Source organism: Dysidea avara, chromosome 8 (genome assembly GCF_963678975.1).
Source record: "Dysidea avara chromosome 8, odDysAvar1.4, whole genome shotgun sequence".
NCBI lineage: Eukaryota > Metazoa > Porifera > Demospongiae > Dictyoceratida > Dysideidae > Dysidea > Dysidea avara.
Genome location: NC_089279.1, coordinates 6,644,075 through 6,657,956, shown reverse-complemented (window position 1 = coordinate 6,657,956; position 13,882 = coordinate 6,644,075). Strand labels below are relative to the sequence as shown.

General features: G+C 37.0%; 1 long non-coding RNA gene across 1 annotated transcript; it reads right to left on the bottom strand.

The window, feature by feature from the left end:
* Window positions 1–10,446: 10,446 nt before the first annotated feature.
* Window positions 10,447–13,229, bottom strand: LOC136264040 (uncharacterized). The gene is made up of 3 exons (XR_010704942.1): window positions 13,138–13,229; window positions 11,149–11,203; window positions 10,447–10,679 (listed from the first exon to the last, which is right to left on the bottom strand). It is a non-coding gene; the product is annotated as an uncharacterized lncRNA (long non-coding RNA).
* Window positions 13,230–13,882: the final 653 nt, after the last annotated feature.

Sequence of the window (13,882 nt, the reverse complement as noted above, 5' to 3'; positions counted from 1 at the left end):
TAGGGTACCCTTTAGACATTTACAACTACCATATAGCCTAAATAATTTGAGGCACAAATTTTTCGAGGTTGAACAATGTTGCTAAAAATAATTCTTTTTACAAATTTGCAAACACTCCCAAAATGTATTAGAGGTCTAATACATGGAGGTCTAAATATGGAGGTCTAAATATTTCAAGGATAAAATTTTTGCTGGCAACCCCCAAAACCGCAAAATCAGTGAAAGTTTCCTCCTTGAAATCTTTACGGTATTGTGATAGAACTAGCCAATATTTCACTGATCTTTCTGCACTCATCAGAGTTATATAGCCAAGATTCTGACTTAACCTTCTCACAGGCCCCTAGTGGGATAGTTATCCCGTTTACACATGAAGCTTACATGGATCAGCATACGTAGACCAGCTGTATTACAACAGTCTGTATTGTCTCGGGTGAATTTATCATCTAGCATTGTTCATGTAGTGTAGGTATACCTTAAAAAGAGACAATTTTCTGATTTCTTATTTCCCTGAGCACAAAGCAATTCAAACAGTATTTGGTAACATTGATTGAATACACTAGAATAGTTGCATGATTGATTGACTTGATATACATGTTTAATATTTCATAACACAAAACACCACTGGCATCATTGTTTTGTAATCAATATCATGTTAATAACTCACTTGAAGTTACTGAATAGCCTAAATATTTCGAGGGAGAATATTTTCGAGGTTGAGCAATGTTGTGATAAAGTTTTTGCAGATTTGTAAATAATCCCAAATGTAACATTATAGAGATCTAAATATTTCAAGGATAAAATTTTCACTGTTTGGCCCAAAAACCTCAAAACACATAATTTCTGCCTCGGGCTATACAGTAATTGTAGCAGCCAGCACATGTTGCACAGTACCAGAAGACAACTTTGGTTGTTGACAGGCATTATCCCACTATAAAACTTCTTTATGACAATCAACATTCACAACCCAGGTGTCAGATTTGTCTAAATAAATTGAAATGAAAATGTTTAACTCTTATAGTATCACATGATGATTTATAGTTTTGAGCAATGTACCTATCAACGTCATTCCCTAGATACATATATTATAAGGAATGGTGGGGATTCATAAAATGTTACATGTAAGTTCCCAACCCCCAGGGACAACTTTGTGTTACAAACTAAAAATCCCATACAATTTACATACATAGCTAAGTACGCACATGCTTATTCTTGTTGCAAAATGCCCCTACCCTGTGGACAAATTCTACCTGACCTGGTAGTTGTGGTGTGTAACATTCATAGGTACATATGTACTTGTAGTCCATTAACAATGAATGCCAACAGATGGACTTTCTTGAGCAACCACATACATATCACTTCCCCACATACAAGCCTATACATCTTGGACTACTGGGACTTAAAGCTAAGCATGGGGTATGAAAGTACAGTTAGTGGGTGTCAGCTTCAGTGGAGGGAATTGTGTGAACTACATATCTAGGTTTGGTCTTGTAAAGGGAGTTATTAGAACAATTCTATTTCTTCTTATGGAGAACAATTACAACAAAAATAACAAGATACTATATATAGCACAATAACAACATACTATATATAGCACAATAACAACACAGTGGTATGCAAGATGCTGTAGCATTATTATTATTATTTATCAAAACACAGTTACATACAACTATAAAACAAAATATGAATATAACTGGAGTATTTAAGGCATGATCAGCTCAAGTTGCTACCAGTGCTTGAGAGCTGAAGAACCCTCCTTAAAATTGTAACAGTTCCCAGAATAGCTGTTTTCTGCAACGCATATTGATTTACACTGTGTAAGTCAAGCTGTTTAATAAAGCCATGAAAATGATTAGACATTGCACCAAGTGCTCCAATGACAACAGGAATTATTCTTGTCTTCTTGTTCCATAGGTGTTCCAATTCTATCCTTAAGTCCTGATACTTTGTAATTTTTCTTGTTCCTTCTCAAGAATTCTTTTGTCAGCAGGTATTGCAACATCAACCAGTGTGACCAGATTTTTGTTTTCTCTACAATAGTGAAGTCAGGCCAATGGGCACTGATAAATCTTTCACAATAGATATTGAAATCCCACAATATCTTCACCTGGTGGTTTTCTACAACCTAGGCAGTTCATGACACCACCACTTTGGACAACACTTCACAGAATACTTCTTGCACAACAACCAGTGAAGATAAATAAGGACACGATCATGTCAATACTTGTAAGATTGACTAGCAAGCTTAGGACAACCAGAGATCAGATGTTCAACTGTTTCAGGGTGTTCACCACATAAACAACACAAAGCAGAGGGACAAGTCCCATGTATTTGAGTCATTGCTCTGGTTGGCAAAGACTGCTCCTGAGCAGCCATTAGGAAACCTTCAGATTCAATTGATAGATCACCTTTGTTCAACCAGTAAAAGGTAGAGGCTTGGTTTATCACATCACCACAAACTCTCTCATAGTACCCATGTAGGGACCTATGTTTGTATCTCTCCAATCTTTCATGTAATTTCTCAGATCTAAATTTATTAACAGTTTCACACTCACAAAGCAATCCAGATTTCTTCAATTCAATGGTTAATTCATCACTGCTTTGCTGAACAAAGTAAAACAAGCTGCAGTGTTCTTCATGCACAATATCTTCACAAGAAAGAAGCCCACGACCACCCAATTTGTGTGGCAAATACCTACGGTTAACATCAGATTTAGGGTGTAATCCCTGAAACAGAGTAAGCAGTTTTCTAGTTTGTCTGTCCAGGGCTTTAAGAGTATGAACTGGCCACTGTACAATTGCAGCTGAATATCTAAGAACAGGAAAGGCAAAGGAATTAATTGCTTTGAATTTGTAGTTACCACAAAGCTGTGAAGATAGAATCAGCTTTAAACTATGCTTATATTCAGATGCTACTTTCTCTTGAACCAACCCATGATCAATATTGCAGTTTTCCATGACGGCTAAATACTGTTTCACCATTTCCATTTCACCATATGTAAGGTTTCTTATAATATCCCCAGAAGGAAGTTCCACTCCATCTGACTCATACACATTACCCCAATGTGTGCACATTTGCCTATTCCAAATGACATTCCTATGTCTGCACTAAATATATCCACAGTATCTAACAGTGACTTAATCTCTTCCTCAGTTTTAGAATATAATTTTAAGTCATCCATATATAGCAGATGGTTTATAGCATAGCCACTGGAAAACTTGTATCCTAATGTACTCCTACAAAGTAACAAACTAAGTGGGATTAATGAAACAATAAAGATGAGAAGCTGTCACCCTGGAAAATCCCACAGTTGATATCAATAGTTCCAAAATAAGTGCGTCAATTCTGTCTTCCAGTATGTCATTGCTTGCTGTGAAAAAAGACAGAGATGGGTGTGCCTTCAAAAGTCCTAAACATTCAAGAATCCAACTGTGAGGGACAGAATCATAAGCCTTTCTATAGTCAAGCCACAACATCTGTAGCGATTTTTATGCCTCTGTTTAGCTTCTTTCATAATCATCTTGTCCATTAACAGCTGTCTTTTGGCACCTTGAGATCCTCTGCTAATGCCTTTTTGCTCAGTAGGTAAGAGTCCTTGACAATGTAGTGATTATAAAGACTATCAGACAAAATACCTGACAATTTCCATATGGTTGGCAAATAAGTAATAGGCAACAGTGAATTTACTCTGATCACCAAGAGCAATTTTATGCACCAGATAGACATGCGTTAAAATCGATACACAATCTTTGAAAATTATAGGATCCACTGTTACCCAACTGTTAATCCAATGAAAACTTGCTTTCCAGTGACAGAATGATTGCATATCACACATATTTAATAATCCAAATAGTGCCATTGTCGATGGAGTGATTCTTATCCAGAAGATGACAAAATTAAACAAGGACATTTGGCACAGTAATAAAATATCTAGCCAACATGTTTTTAATGACAGGCTTACAAGTAACTGCTCCATGCTAAAATGCTAGTACCATTGCAACAATTTATCTTGCATAGTCGTGTGGTACAGATGAAGATGTAAACATACAAGTAGAAGGAAAAGTGAAAATTTTAAGTTGGATTAGAGATCAAAAGGTAGGGAATTGCTTGTGAAAGAAGACAGGTTGCCTATACATCTGCATATATACTAGTGGACATTTAATCCCTATACTTCATTCAGTCTATAACCACGACTGAATTAGGGATTAAATGTCCACTGCAGCATATATGCAATCTCTCTTTTTTCACTACTGTATTAGACTGAAGTATAGGGATTAAATGTAGGACTGTTTTTGTAACATAATTGTGACTACATGGTGAACCCGCACATATTCTGCATCAAAAGGAAGAAGGGAATCTGACAAAATATATGTCTGATCGCATGCCCCAACTATCAATTATGAAGCAAAAATGGAGGTAGCCATTACACTTCATGTTCAGCTATGCTTTTTCCTTTACACAGCGTTGCAAACAAAGAACAGCATGAGAAGTATCTCAACTATCAATCATATTGATATGGAAAATACGGCAGCAATGAGCTTACACAGCCACAGTTAAGCTGTAGATATTAATGCATATACGTATATGTAAGTAGATACATATATAAATAAAATAGCTATGATGTTTTTATACGTAGCTATACCCTACATCTCAATGTTAATAATCCACTTTGTTTCATGCAATAACTATCTGCCAAATTAAGTATCTTAGCACTTTAGAGGCTATCAATGGATTCTATATGGGTGTGAGAACATAGTGTTTGTTGCAAATAAAAGGCTGGCATATGGAGAAATTTGCACCATATGGACTGATATTTTCAAACTGCTAATTGACTAACATGTATACCGTAGGTATCTGTATAAATGTTAGCATTAATCTTCATTGATCTCCATTGTCTCAGCTTTCTGATAATAATAATAATAATGTATAGGCCCATACATTTGGAGCAAAGTTATCTTTGACATAATTAAATGTGTCAACGCATGCCACCATCTGGTGCAAAAGTGCTCTTGGATCTAGTCAGGGTGAAATCATAGTGGCCAATTGCTAATTTTCAAAGTTACCTTTTAAAGGAGAATGTTTTATGCAAATTACAATTTTTCTTTCAAACCTAGTAGTAACTAATCTCCTGAAATTTATGCCTAACATAAGTACACTAGCTAGGATTTTTACAAAAGTGACTGCTACATTAGCAATATGGACTCAAAGTTGACTGCTTTATTGGAATATGTGACTGCTCTATTAGAGTAACTCAATCTTTTGTGCTGCTTTTAGGCTTGAACTGTTTCAATGGAATCCAAACTTATACCTTGCACCAGTTATACATAGATCTCATCCATTTAATCTGGAATATTCCTCAATTCTTTTTGCTAAAAATTATTCCTGAGTTATTGCAGCATGATGGATGCCCTTCTATTCTGTTTGTAAAAATTTTTAATTATTCATGATTAACAATCACCTCTAATGAATAGGGATGTGAAAATGTCACCAGAGAATCCGTTGAGTTCATTAATGAACTTTAATGTTAAATTAAAATTGATATACCAGGAATTTTTACTTTATAAGGTACCATTTTGAAATTTAAAAATGCTGACCTTGCAGAAATCTGTGCAAATGTAAACATTGATTTTCAGATTCCTCATGCTCTAAGCTTTCCAAAAAATGTATAGGTTTGCTAATCCCCATAAAATTTGAACAAAAGTACATAGTGAACCTGACTAAAACATGTAGCAACATGACTGAACTGGTACAAAAAAGTTCTGCTCCAACTCGAGGTGTTACCCACACCCTGAGAGTTGAAGAATCTTGCGCAAAGTGGTTGCTGTTTCTAGTAAAGTAGTCTTTTGTAAAAGGTAGACATTATTAGCTATTATCATTATTTTGTTATCATCTATGGAGACATGATACACTGTGGTATGCATACACCGAAACAAACTGTTACAGGAAAAATGACTTCGCCTTCAACTGTCTGTAGTCACGGATAAGGGACTTTCTTTTCTGTTGAATGGCTATCAGTGTGCATAACTAAACTGAAATTATACTGAGATTTTAGAGGTGCATAACTTAAGCATAAGTCACGTGACCTCATGGGATTGGGTGAAAAGATCACTTCCCCAACAAGAACACGTAGTTCAAGTGAAACAGTTTTTCTGACCTTTAGTGGTACCGTTAGAAGAGCTTTGCCACGGTACAAAAGCATTTACGTCTGAGGTTGTTTATGGTCTTCAGTGACTGACAGTAGCGTACAGACTTTGCACAGGCACGTGAGCCAACTCACGTGACTTTATGGGGATTGGGGACTTAATTTGTCATCCCAAGGTGCGCTTAGCAGAAATCATGACGTCTTACTCCTCAATCTGGTTCCTTATAATTATCATCAGTAAGTTGCTATTAAATATAATTTAGTGCTTCGTATACACTGATTCATATTGGTCGATTTTGCTCCCTACTGTACATCATAATCTGCACCCATCAATGTCATGCACCCACCCTCAGATTGTATGACATAAATTAGACAATATCTAGTGTCAAATTCCTCAGAATTGGGGTGGAGAAGCTTGCCAAACCCCTACTATGTCTAAGAAGTATTTCTATAGGACTTGGAAAAGTCATTGTACCACTGAGGAGTGGAGCAGGGGATGTAGATGTCAAAATTCCCAATCAGTATTATTGTATTAATGGAGTTGTTGGGGCTGGTGATAAGTGCATTACACAGCTGTGATCGGGGGACTCGAACCCCAGATCAAAATTAATGTGCATTTTACATTAAGTGTGCTAGTGCAGTAACTGAATTCACTGACTCAATATCTCTTCCCACCTGGACGTAGGTGGCCCTATTGGGAAGGTAGTTTAATGCATGTGAGAAGATCAGTACTCAAGTTTGCTGTGGTAGTGCTGTCTTGGTGCACCTGTATACTGACCACCTTAGATAAAATGTAGCTTCTCTATAACAGGAACTTTGACAGAACAAAATCATATATAGTTCTGGACACCCAGGTGATGATTGTGTTTATGCTTATTCCATTTCATCAAGTCACCATCTTTTCTTCTGTCAAATTTCTTACTTATCTACTACGACTTAACGTAAAGGTAACTGCTATAGGCAGGTTCTGCTGAAAGTGGAGTTTGAGCGAAGCGTGACCGCTTGTCCATGAAACTATCTGTTATTTATTCAAGTACTTGGTTGTCATTTCTAAACTTCCCTAAGTGTAAGCATATGAGTATTGGCTCCAAATCTACATCCAGGCAGTATTACTTTTACATAAACAATGATGCACACCCTATTAGTACTGTTCAAGAGGAGAAAGATTTGGGTGTCACATTTGATGAAAACTTACATTTCAAGACACACATTAATCAAATAATACACAAAGCCAACAATGTGTTAGGCACCATTAAACGAAACTTTAATTCGAGAGATCTTGTTGTAATACGATTACTTTACACCACACTTGTAAGACCAATTCTAGACTATGCCTCTACCATATGGAATCCTCATCATTTGGGAAACATCCGTGAGCTGGAAAATATTCAAAGAGCCACAAAGTTGATACCTACCCTTCAAAACTTACCCTATTCTGACAGACTACAAAGCCTCAATTTACCTAGTTTATCTTACCGTCAAAATCGTATGGACTTAATTATGACATATAAAATTTTGAATGGAGCAGTATTAGTAGATAAAGAATATTTTTTTACAATGAACACCAGTTACAGTACTAGATCTAATGGATTTAAGATTTATAAGAAATTTAATAAGACTTCAACACGACGCTTTGCCTTTTCACAGAGAATAATCACTAACTGGAATTCCTTACCCTATGAAATTGCTACTTCTCCCAATGTACTAAGTTTTAAGACTAATTTAGATCATTTTTTGTATAATCAACGTTTTTCATTTGTATGATTTAATTGAGATTGGTTTTATAAGACTCTGTCTTCTTTTTGACCAATTGTACATAATAATAATAATAAAAAGTAATACATTTGATAGGACTCTACATGTATAGAATTTATGACTGAATTTTGGAACATTACCTATATGGTTGTGCATGAAACAATTAGAATTTTTATGTTCGTTGTGGTGTTGTTCAAAGTAGGAAATATTTTAAAACTATTTCAAAGTTTTTTCCGATAATTCAAGGTATATATTATGTGGTTGATTCTCCTAAAAATAGGTACATTCAACCTTATTTTGGAACTAAATATTTGCTGTGTCAAATGCTCCCAAATACACATCTTACTTGGACTGCTGCTGCTGCTACCGACGCCGCTTGGATATGTAGCATCCCTTCATTTCACTATCAGGAGAAAGTATTAAGGATGAAACACACACACAGATTTTGTACTGAAAAATATCTTAGCTTGCAATTTACTGTAGCTTGCCGTAGCAGATTTTTTAAAACCATTATGTGAACCCAATGGCACTAACCGAAATATGTACATGGCTTCATTATTATGGAAAAGGGCCTAGCAGCAAAATGAATCTGAATTCCCGTAATTACACTCCTCAGTGTTCATACATACATGTGCAATACTTGGATGTATGGTACTGACAATGGTACCACACTGGAGCATGGTACCACGAAAAATCACACATATCATATAGAATGTATGTATGTAGATATTTTTGCGTATTCACATGTGTGCATGTGTACATACAGTATGTATGTATGTGTAGTGTGTGTGTGTGTGTGGTTTGAGGCAGTGGTGAGAGTACCAGCCTGTAATCAAAAAGTTCCTGGTTCAATACATGACTACACCTAGTTGTAGCTGTTGTTGTTGTTGTTCCTTGAGCAAGAAACTGTACTCATGTGCACATTGCTCCAGTGTACCCAGCTGTTAAAATGGTAGTATTAACTGAGAAGCAGCCCATCCAGCTGTCTCATTAATGGGTACTTGCAGGTGCACATGCCAGCTGTATAGCGGGTCAAGGGATTTTGGATACACACACCTTCACCATGGTACAGCCTCCTGTAGATTATTAGTCCTGGATTTACCTCCATTGATGCATGAGTAGTGTGCAGGTTGCCCAGTCAACTAGGTAGATGTGACTATTTTTATGGCTTTGCTTTTACTTTGTGTGTGTGGATATTAAGTTGCTCTGATTTTATAAACTGCACGTACTGATGGGCACCTGCTGACACAATGACCTGGTAGTAACTGGGGAAGCAGATGCCTAATTGTAACTGTTTTGCATAGCAGATGTTTTGTAGTCTTCCTGTAGAACTACATGTACAGGTCACTAGTCCTGCACCCAAGGGTTTACCTCCACTGATTCTAATTTTATGAGTAGTGCACTGGTATACCAGTGCTGGTTCAATGGGTTGTTATAAGCTGTATTTCATGGCAGTGTAGGCTCTGTGTGTGTGTGTGTGTGTGTGTGTGTGTGTGTGTGTGTGTGTGTGTGTGTGTGTGTGTGTGTGTGTGTGTGTGTGTGTGTGTGTGTGTGTGTGTGTGTGTGTGTGTGTGTGTGTGTGTGTGTGTGCACGTATGTATGTGTGTATGTAGTGAATACATATAAATGTCAGTGATTCCATATAGGGTCAATCTTGAGACTGCAGCATGTACAGTTCTTACCATAATGCCAGTAAGATGATATTGTACTGTATGATGATGAATTAAAGTGTTTTGTATAGGAGTTGTGAACATGTGGCACTAGTACTGTTGTAACAATCACAGGCAAAGTTTGTATTTGAGTGTTGTCATCAGGTATTACATATATGGTTACATTTTAAAAATAAATGATAATTTAATTAACCTTTTTGAAGTTAATAATGATTCTGTACATAAGTATGAAGGAAAAGGCTACCATAATAATATGTACATTGTTTAATTCAGCTGGAATGGATTGAGTACATGCATGTATGCAAGTGCAGACATTCAAAAAATCAATACATGCCATGATTGCTTAGTGTGTGCGTGGTCATGATACTTCATCTCCAATATGTACGTAGTGAGGCTGCAACGAATGTCAAACTTAGTATCCGGATATTTGGATGTCTTAACAAACGAATACCAAACTATTTGGTAACATTTATATTAATGCAAAATGCTATATACAAATTATTGGTAGCTGTCTTTATTATCAGTTTACATAGCTGAATAGGCCATCTTGTAGAAATATACCTGGTAACTAATTCCATTTTCACTGTACATACTTGTAATTTACTATTAAACGAATATCCAAATGGTAAATTTAGTATCTAGATCCTATAATTCTAGGAATTATTTGAATGAATTGAATATTTAGTTGCAGCCCTAGTACGTAGTGAGTAAATATACATATATATGTTTCCAGCTATGTAATTACGGTCATTGTACGTACATGTGCCATCCCATTAGTGCTAAAAATGATTATAAATTCAATTTACGTATACACAATTTAAATATCACACACAGTTACTGATTGCTGCACAATATAGTGTGACCAGTCTTGGTCACATCTGTTCTATATAAACTACTTTAATTCATTGTACGCATATATAATATGTAGAGTACGTATGTACATGCTCATGTGCAAACCATGTTGCATACACACATACAATGGTAACATTTCAGTAGAATTATTCTTTTTCTCTTGTCTTTTCACCACAAAGGTTTCAGCCTTCCATCCTGACATTAGCTGCTGGCTCACCGCAAAAGGTCAACACCTTCTCCTCTTTGCCTTGTACACTCACTCCTTGGGATAAAATTTCAAAGGATAATTTTTTTGCTATTGGCATGCAGTTGAGAAAAATATGCTTTATGTATCAACTTTGTTAGGTTCTGGGATTTCGTATGTAACTTGTACCTATATGGCAATACATTCCCCTTTCTGACTTCATATATAATTGCGAGGTCCAGAAGCCACATAGAACGTGAGCCTCTGTCTACGTGAAAAGGTTTGATGGCCCAGCCTATGGAAGTATGGAAGTGTGGCATGTAGCATTGAGCAATGGCATTCCTTACTTGTTCTCATTTATCCCGTTTTTATAAGAAGACTCTGTTTGTCTGACACCTAGGCAGTTGTGTTGATTGTATTAACATAGCTCTCTAAAAGCTGACAATAACAAGTTGGGCCCTCCCTCACAAATAGTAGTTTTGTACATATGTACTTACATATGCACATGTACACACACACAAACATATAAATATTACGCGCAACTTGCTTAAACTGCTGTTGCTGCTGCTACCAGCACTGATGTCACTGGTCATACATCAACACTGTCAGGAGGAAGGAACAAGGAGGATGACATACATACACACACAGATTTTGTAATGGCAAAGTATCTACATACATATGTGTGTAATACTAGGATGTATAGTACTGACAATAGTGCCGCACAGGAAACAATTCACAGTAATTGTAACTCTAGACAGGGAATCTACTTAGTAACTAAATACTGATTTTCAGTGGAGCAGAACAAGTACACACACACACACACACACACACACACACACACACACACACACACACACACACACACACACACACACACACACACACACACACCTAAAAAACAAATGAAATAATTGATATACATGCACACACTCAAAGGATAACAAAGTAGTAGTCTTCAATGTACCATAGCTAGACACTAGTGATGTGCAATACATGATATATATCGATATAATTATCATGATAAAATTTTTCTATATCGTGATATGATATAGAATCTTTATATCGTGATATATGCCTAGGTATAGATTTTAGCTACAATTAGAGAAAAATGTGCCCAAGATGTAATTGTACACGGTACTTTTTTGATAAAGAGCTTGCAAAGTTGTATGCTAGTCATGTACCATGTTGCATTGTACTTCTACAGTAGTACATCAGTGTTACAAGTATCATTCTGTAACTACACAGCTAAGTGATGAGTTGTATATCGTGATATATATCGTATCGTGATATGTTGTATGTAATAATCGTGATAGGAAACTATCCTATATCGCACACCACTGCTAGACACGTACGGTCCTAAAAACAGATAGTTAAATTTCATGGACAAACGGTCACACTTCACTCAAACTCCACTTTCAGTGGCAATCACCAAGTCATAGTAGATAGGTAATATACGACAGGAAATTTGACAGAAGAAAAGATGGTGACTTGAAATTATCACCTGGGTGTCCAGATCTATATGTGACTGAATTTGACAAAACAAGGCTTCCACACACATGACTTTGAAGCACCATAACTGAATGTAGGAGTATGCCATTAGTTTCAAATTTTTATCTGGTATTTTACAATGCTATGAACTAATTGTGTGAAAATTTTAGGTCAATAGCGTACTGAGTAGTCGAGTTACAGTTGGTTAAAGTCAGAAAATTGGATGTGTGTGGAAGCCTTGTTTTGTCAAATTCAGTCACATATATTATATGATTTTGTTCTGTCATATACAGAAGCTACATTAGACTAGTGACCAGTACTGAAGGTCTGACAGCAACTTGTGCTGCAGCCTTAACCTAATTACAAGGACTAAGATTTAAAATTAATGACTTGTACCTAATAAGGTGTATCTAATTTTATAAGGTGGTCAGTATACAGGTGCACCAAGACAGCACTACCATGACTAAGGGTCACCTGTTCACATCAGCAAACTTGAGTACTGATCTTCTCACATGCATTAAACTACCTTCCTAATAGGGCCACCTAAGCTATGTCCAGGTGGGAAGAGATATTGAGTCAGCAAATTCAGTTACTGCACTAGCACACTTAATGTAAAATGCACATTAATTTTGATCTGGGGTTCGAGTCCCCCGATCACAACCGTGTAATGCACTTATCACCAGCCTCAACAACTCCATTAATACAATAATACTGACTGAGGATTTGACATCTACATCCCCTGCTCCACTCCTCAGTGGTACAATGACTTTTCCAAGTCCTATAGAAATACTTCTTAGACATAGTAGGGGTTTGGCAAGCTTCTTCACCCCAATTCTGAGGAATTTGACACTAGATATTGTCTCGAGGGTGGGGGGATGATTTATTTATTTAACATCACCTTTACCAGTTAGGCACTGGAGGGCGAACAAATGTCATTGATGGGTGCAGGATTATGGCATGATTATGGTGAGTACAGTAGGGAGAAAAATCGACCAACACGAGTCAGTGTATACGAAACACTAAATTATAGTATATATTAGTAACTCACTGATGATAGGCAACCAGCTTGAGGTATAAGACGTCATGATTCCTGTCGAGCGCACCTTGTAAAGTCCCCACAGTCACGTGAGTCGGCTCACGTGCCTGTGCAAAGGTCTGTACATAACGAGATTCCTCTTGAATGAAACGGCGTGACAAGGAAGCACCACCGCAATGCAATTAGGCGTGAAAAAAACTAATTCGTGTCTACTGCTATTACTAGCTTTAGTATGGACTCTAGCATGCATTCGTGCCTACCGGTGTTATCACCATTCAACTTGAGCCGAGATTCAAACGGCACCGAAGAGTCGGCACGGACGACCGGTAATTTCAGCTACAGAACTAGACTATACCCGGCCGGCCTAGACTCGGGCAACGATCTACTGCCATGCTTTTCTTTGTCATGGCAGTTATACGTGTAGCCTCGGCTGTGGCATACTTAAAGGTACCGTCAGTGATCTTCATAACAGTGATCCTCACTAAGGAACTGGTGTTGGCTACTGAACGGTGTACTAAGTATGAGTTTAAATCACCTTTCTACCCTAGTGAGTCTTGTGAGGACATCTATAACGTAAATCCTGAAAGTCGTGACAGGCCTGGATATTATTGGATACTAGATGGCCCTAGGAAAGTGTACTGTGGAATGACTTATACTGGAACATCTTGTGAGGAAATCTACAGCAATAATCCTGAAACTGGTGACAAGACTGGATATTATCGTATCAATGACACTCAATGGGTGTATTGTACCCCCA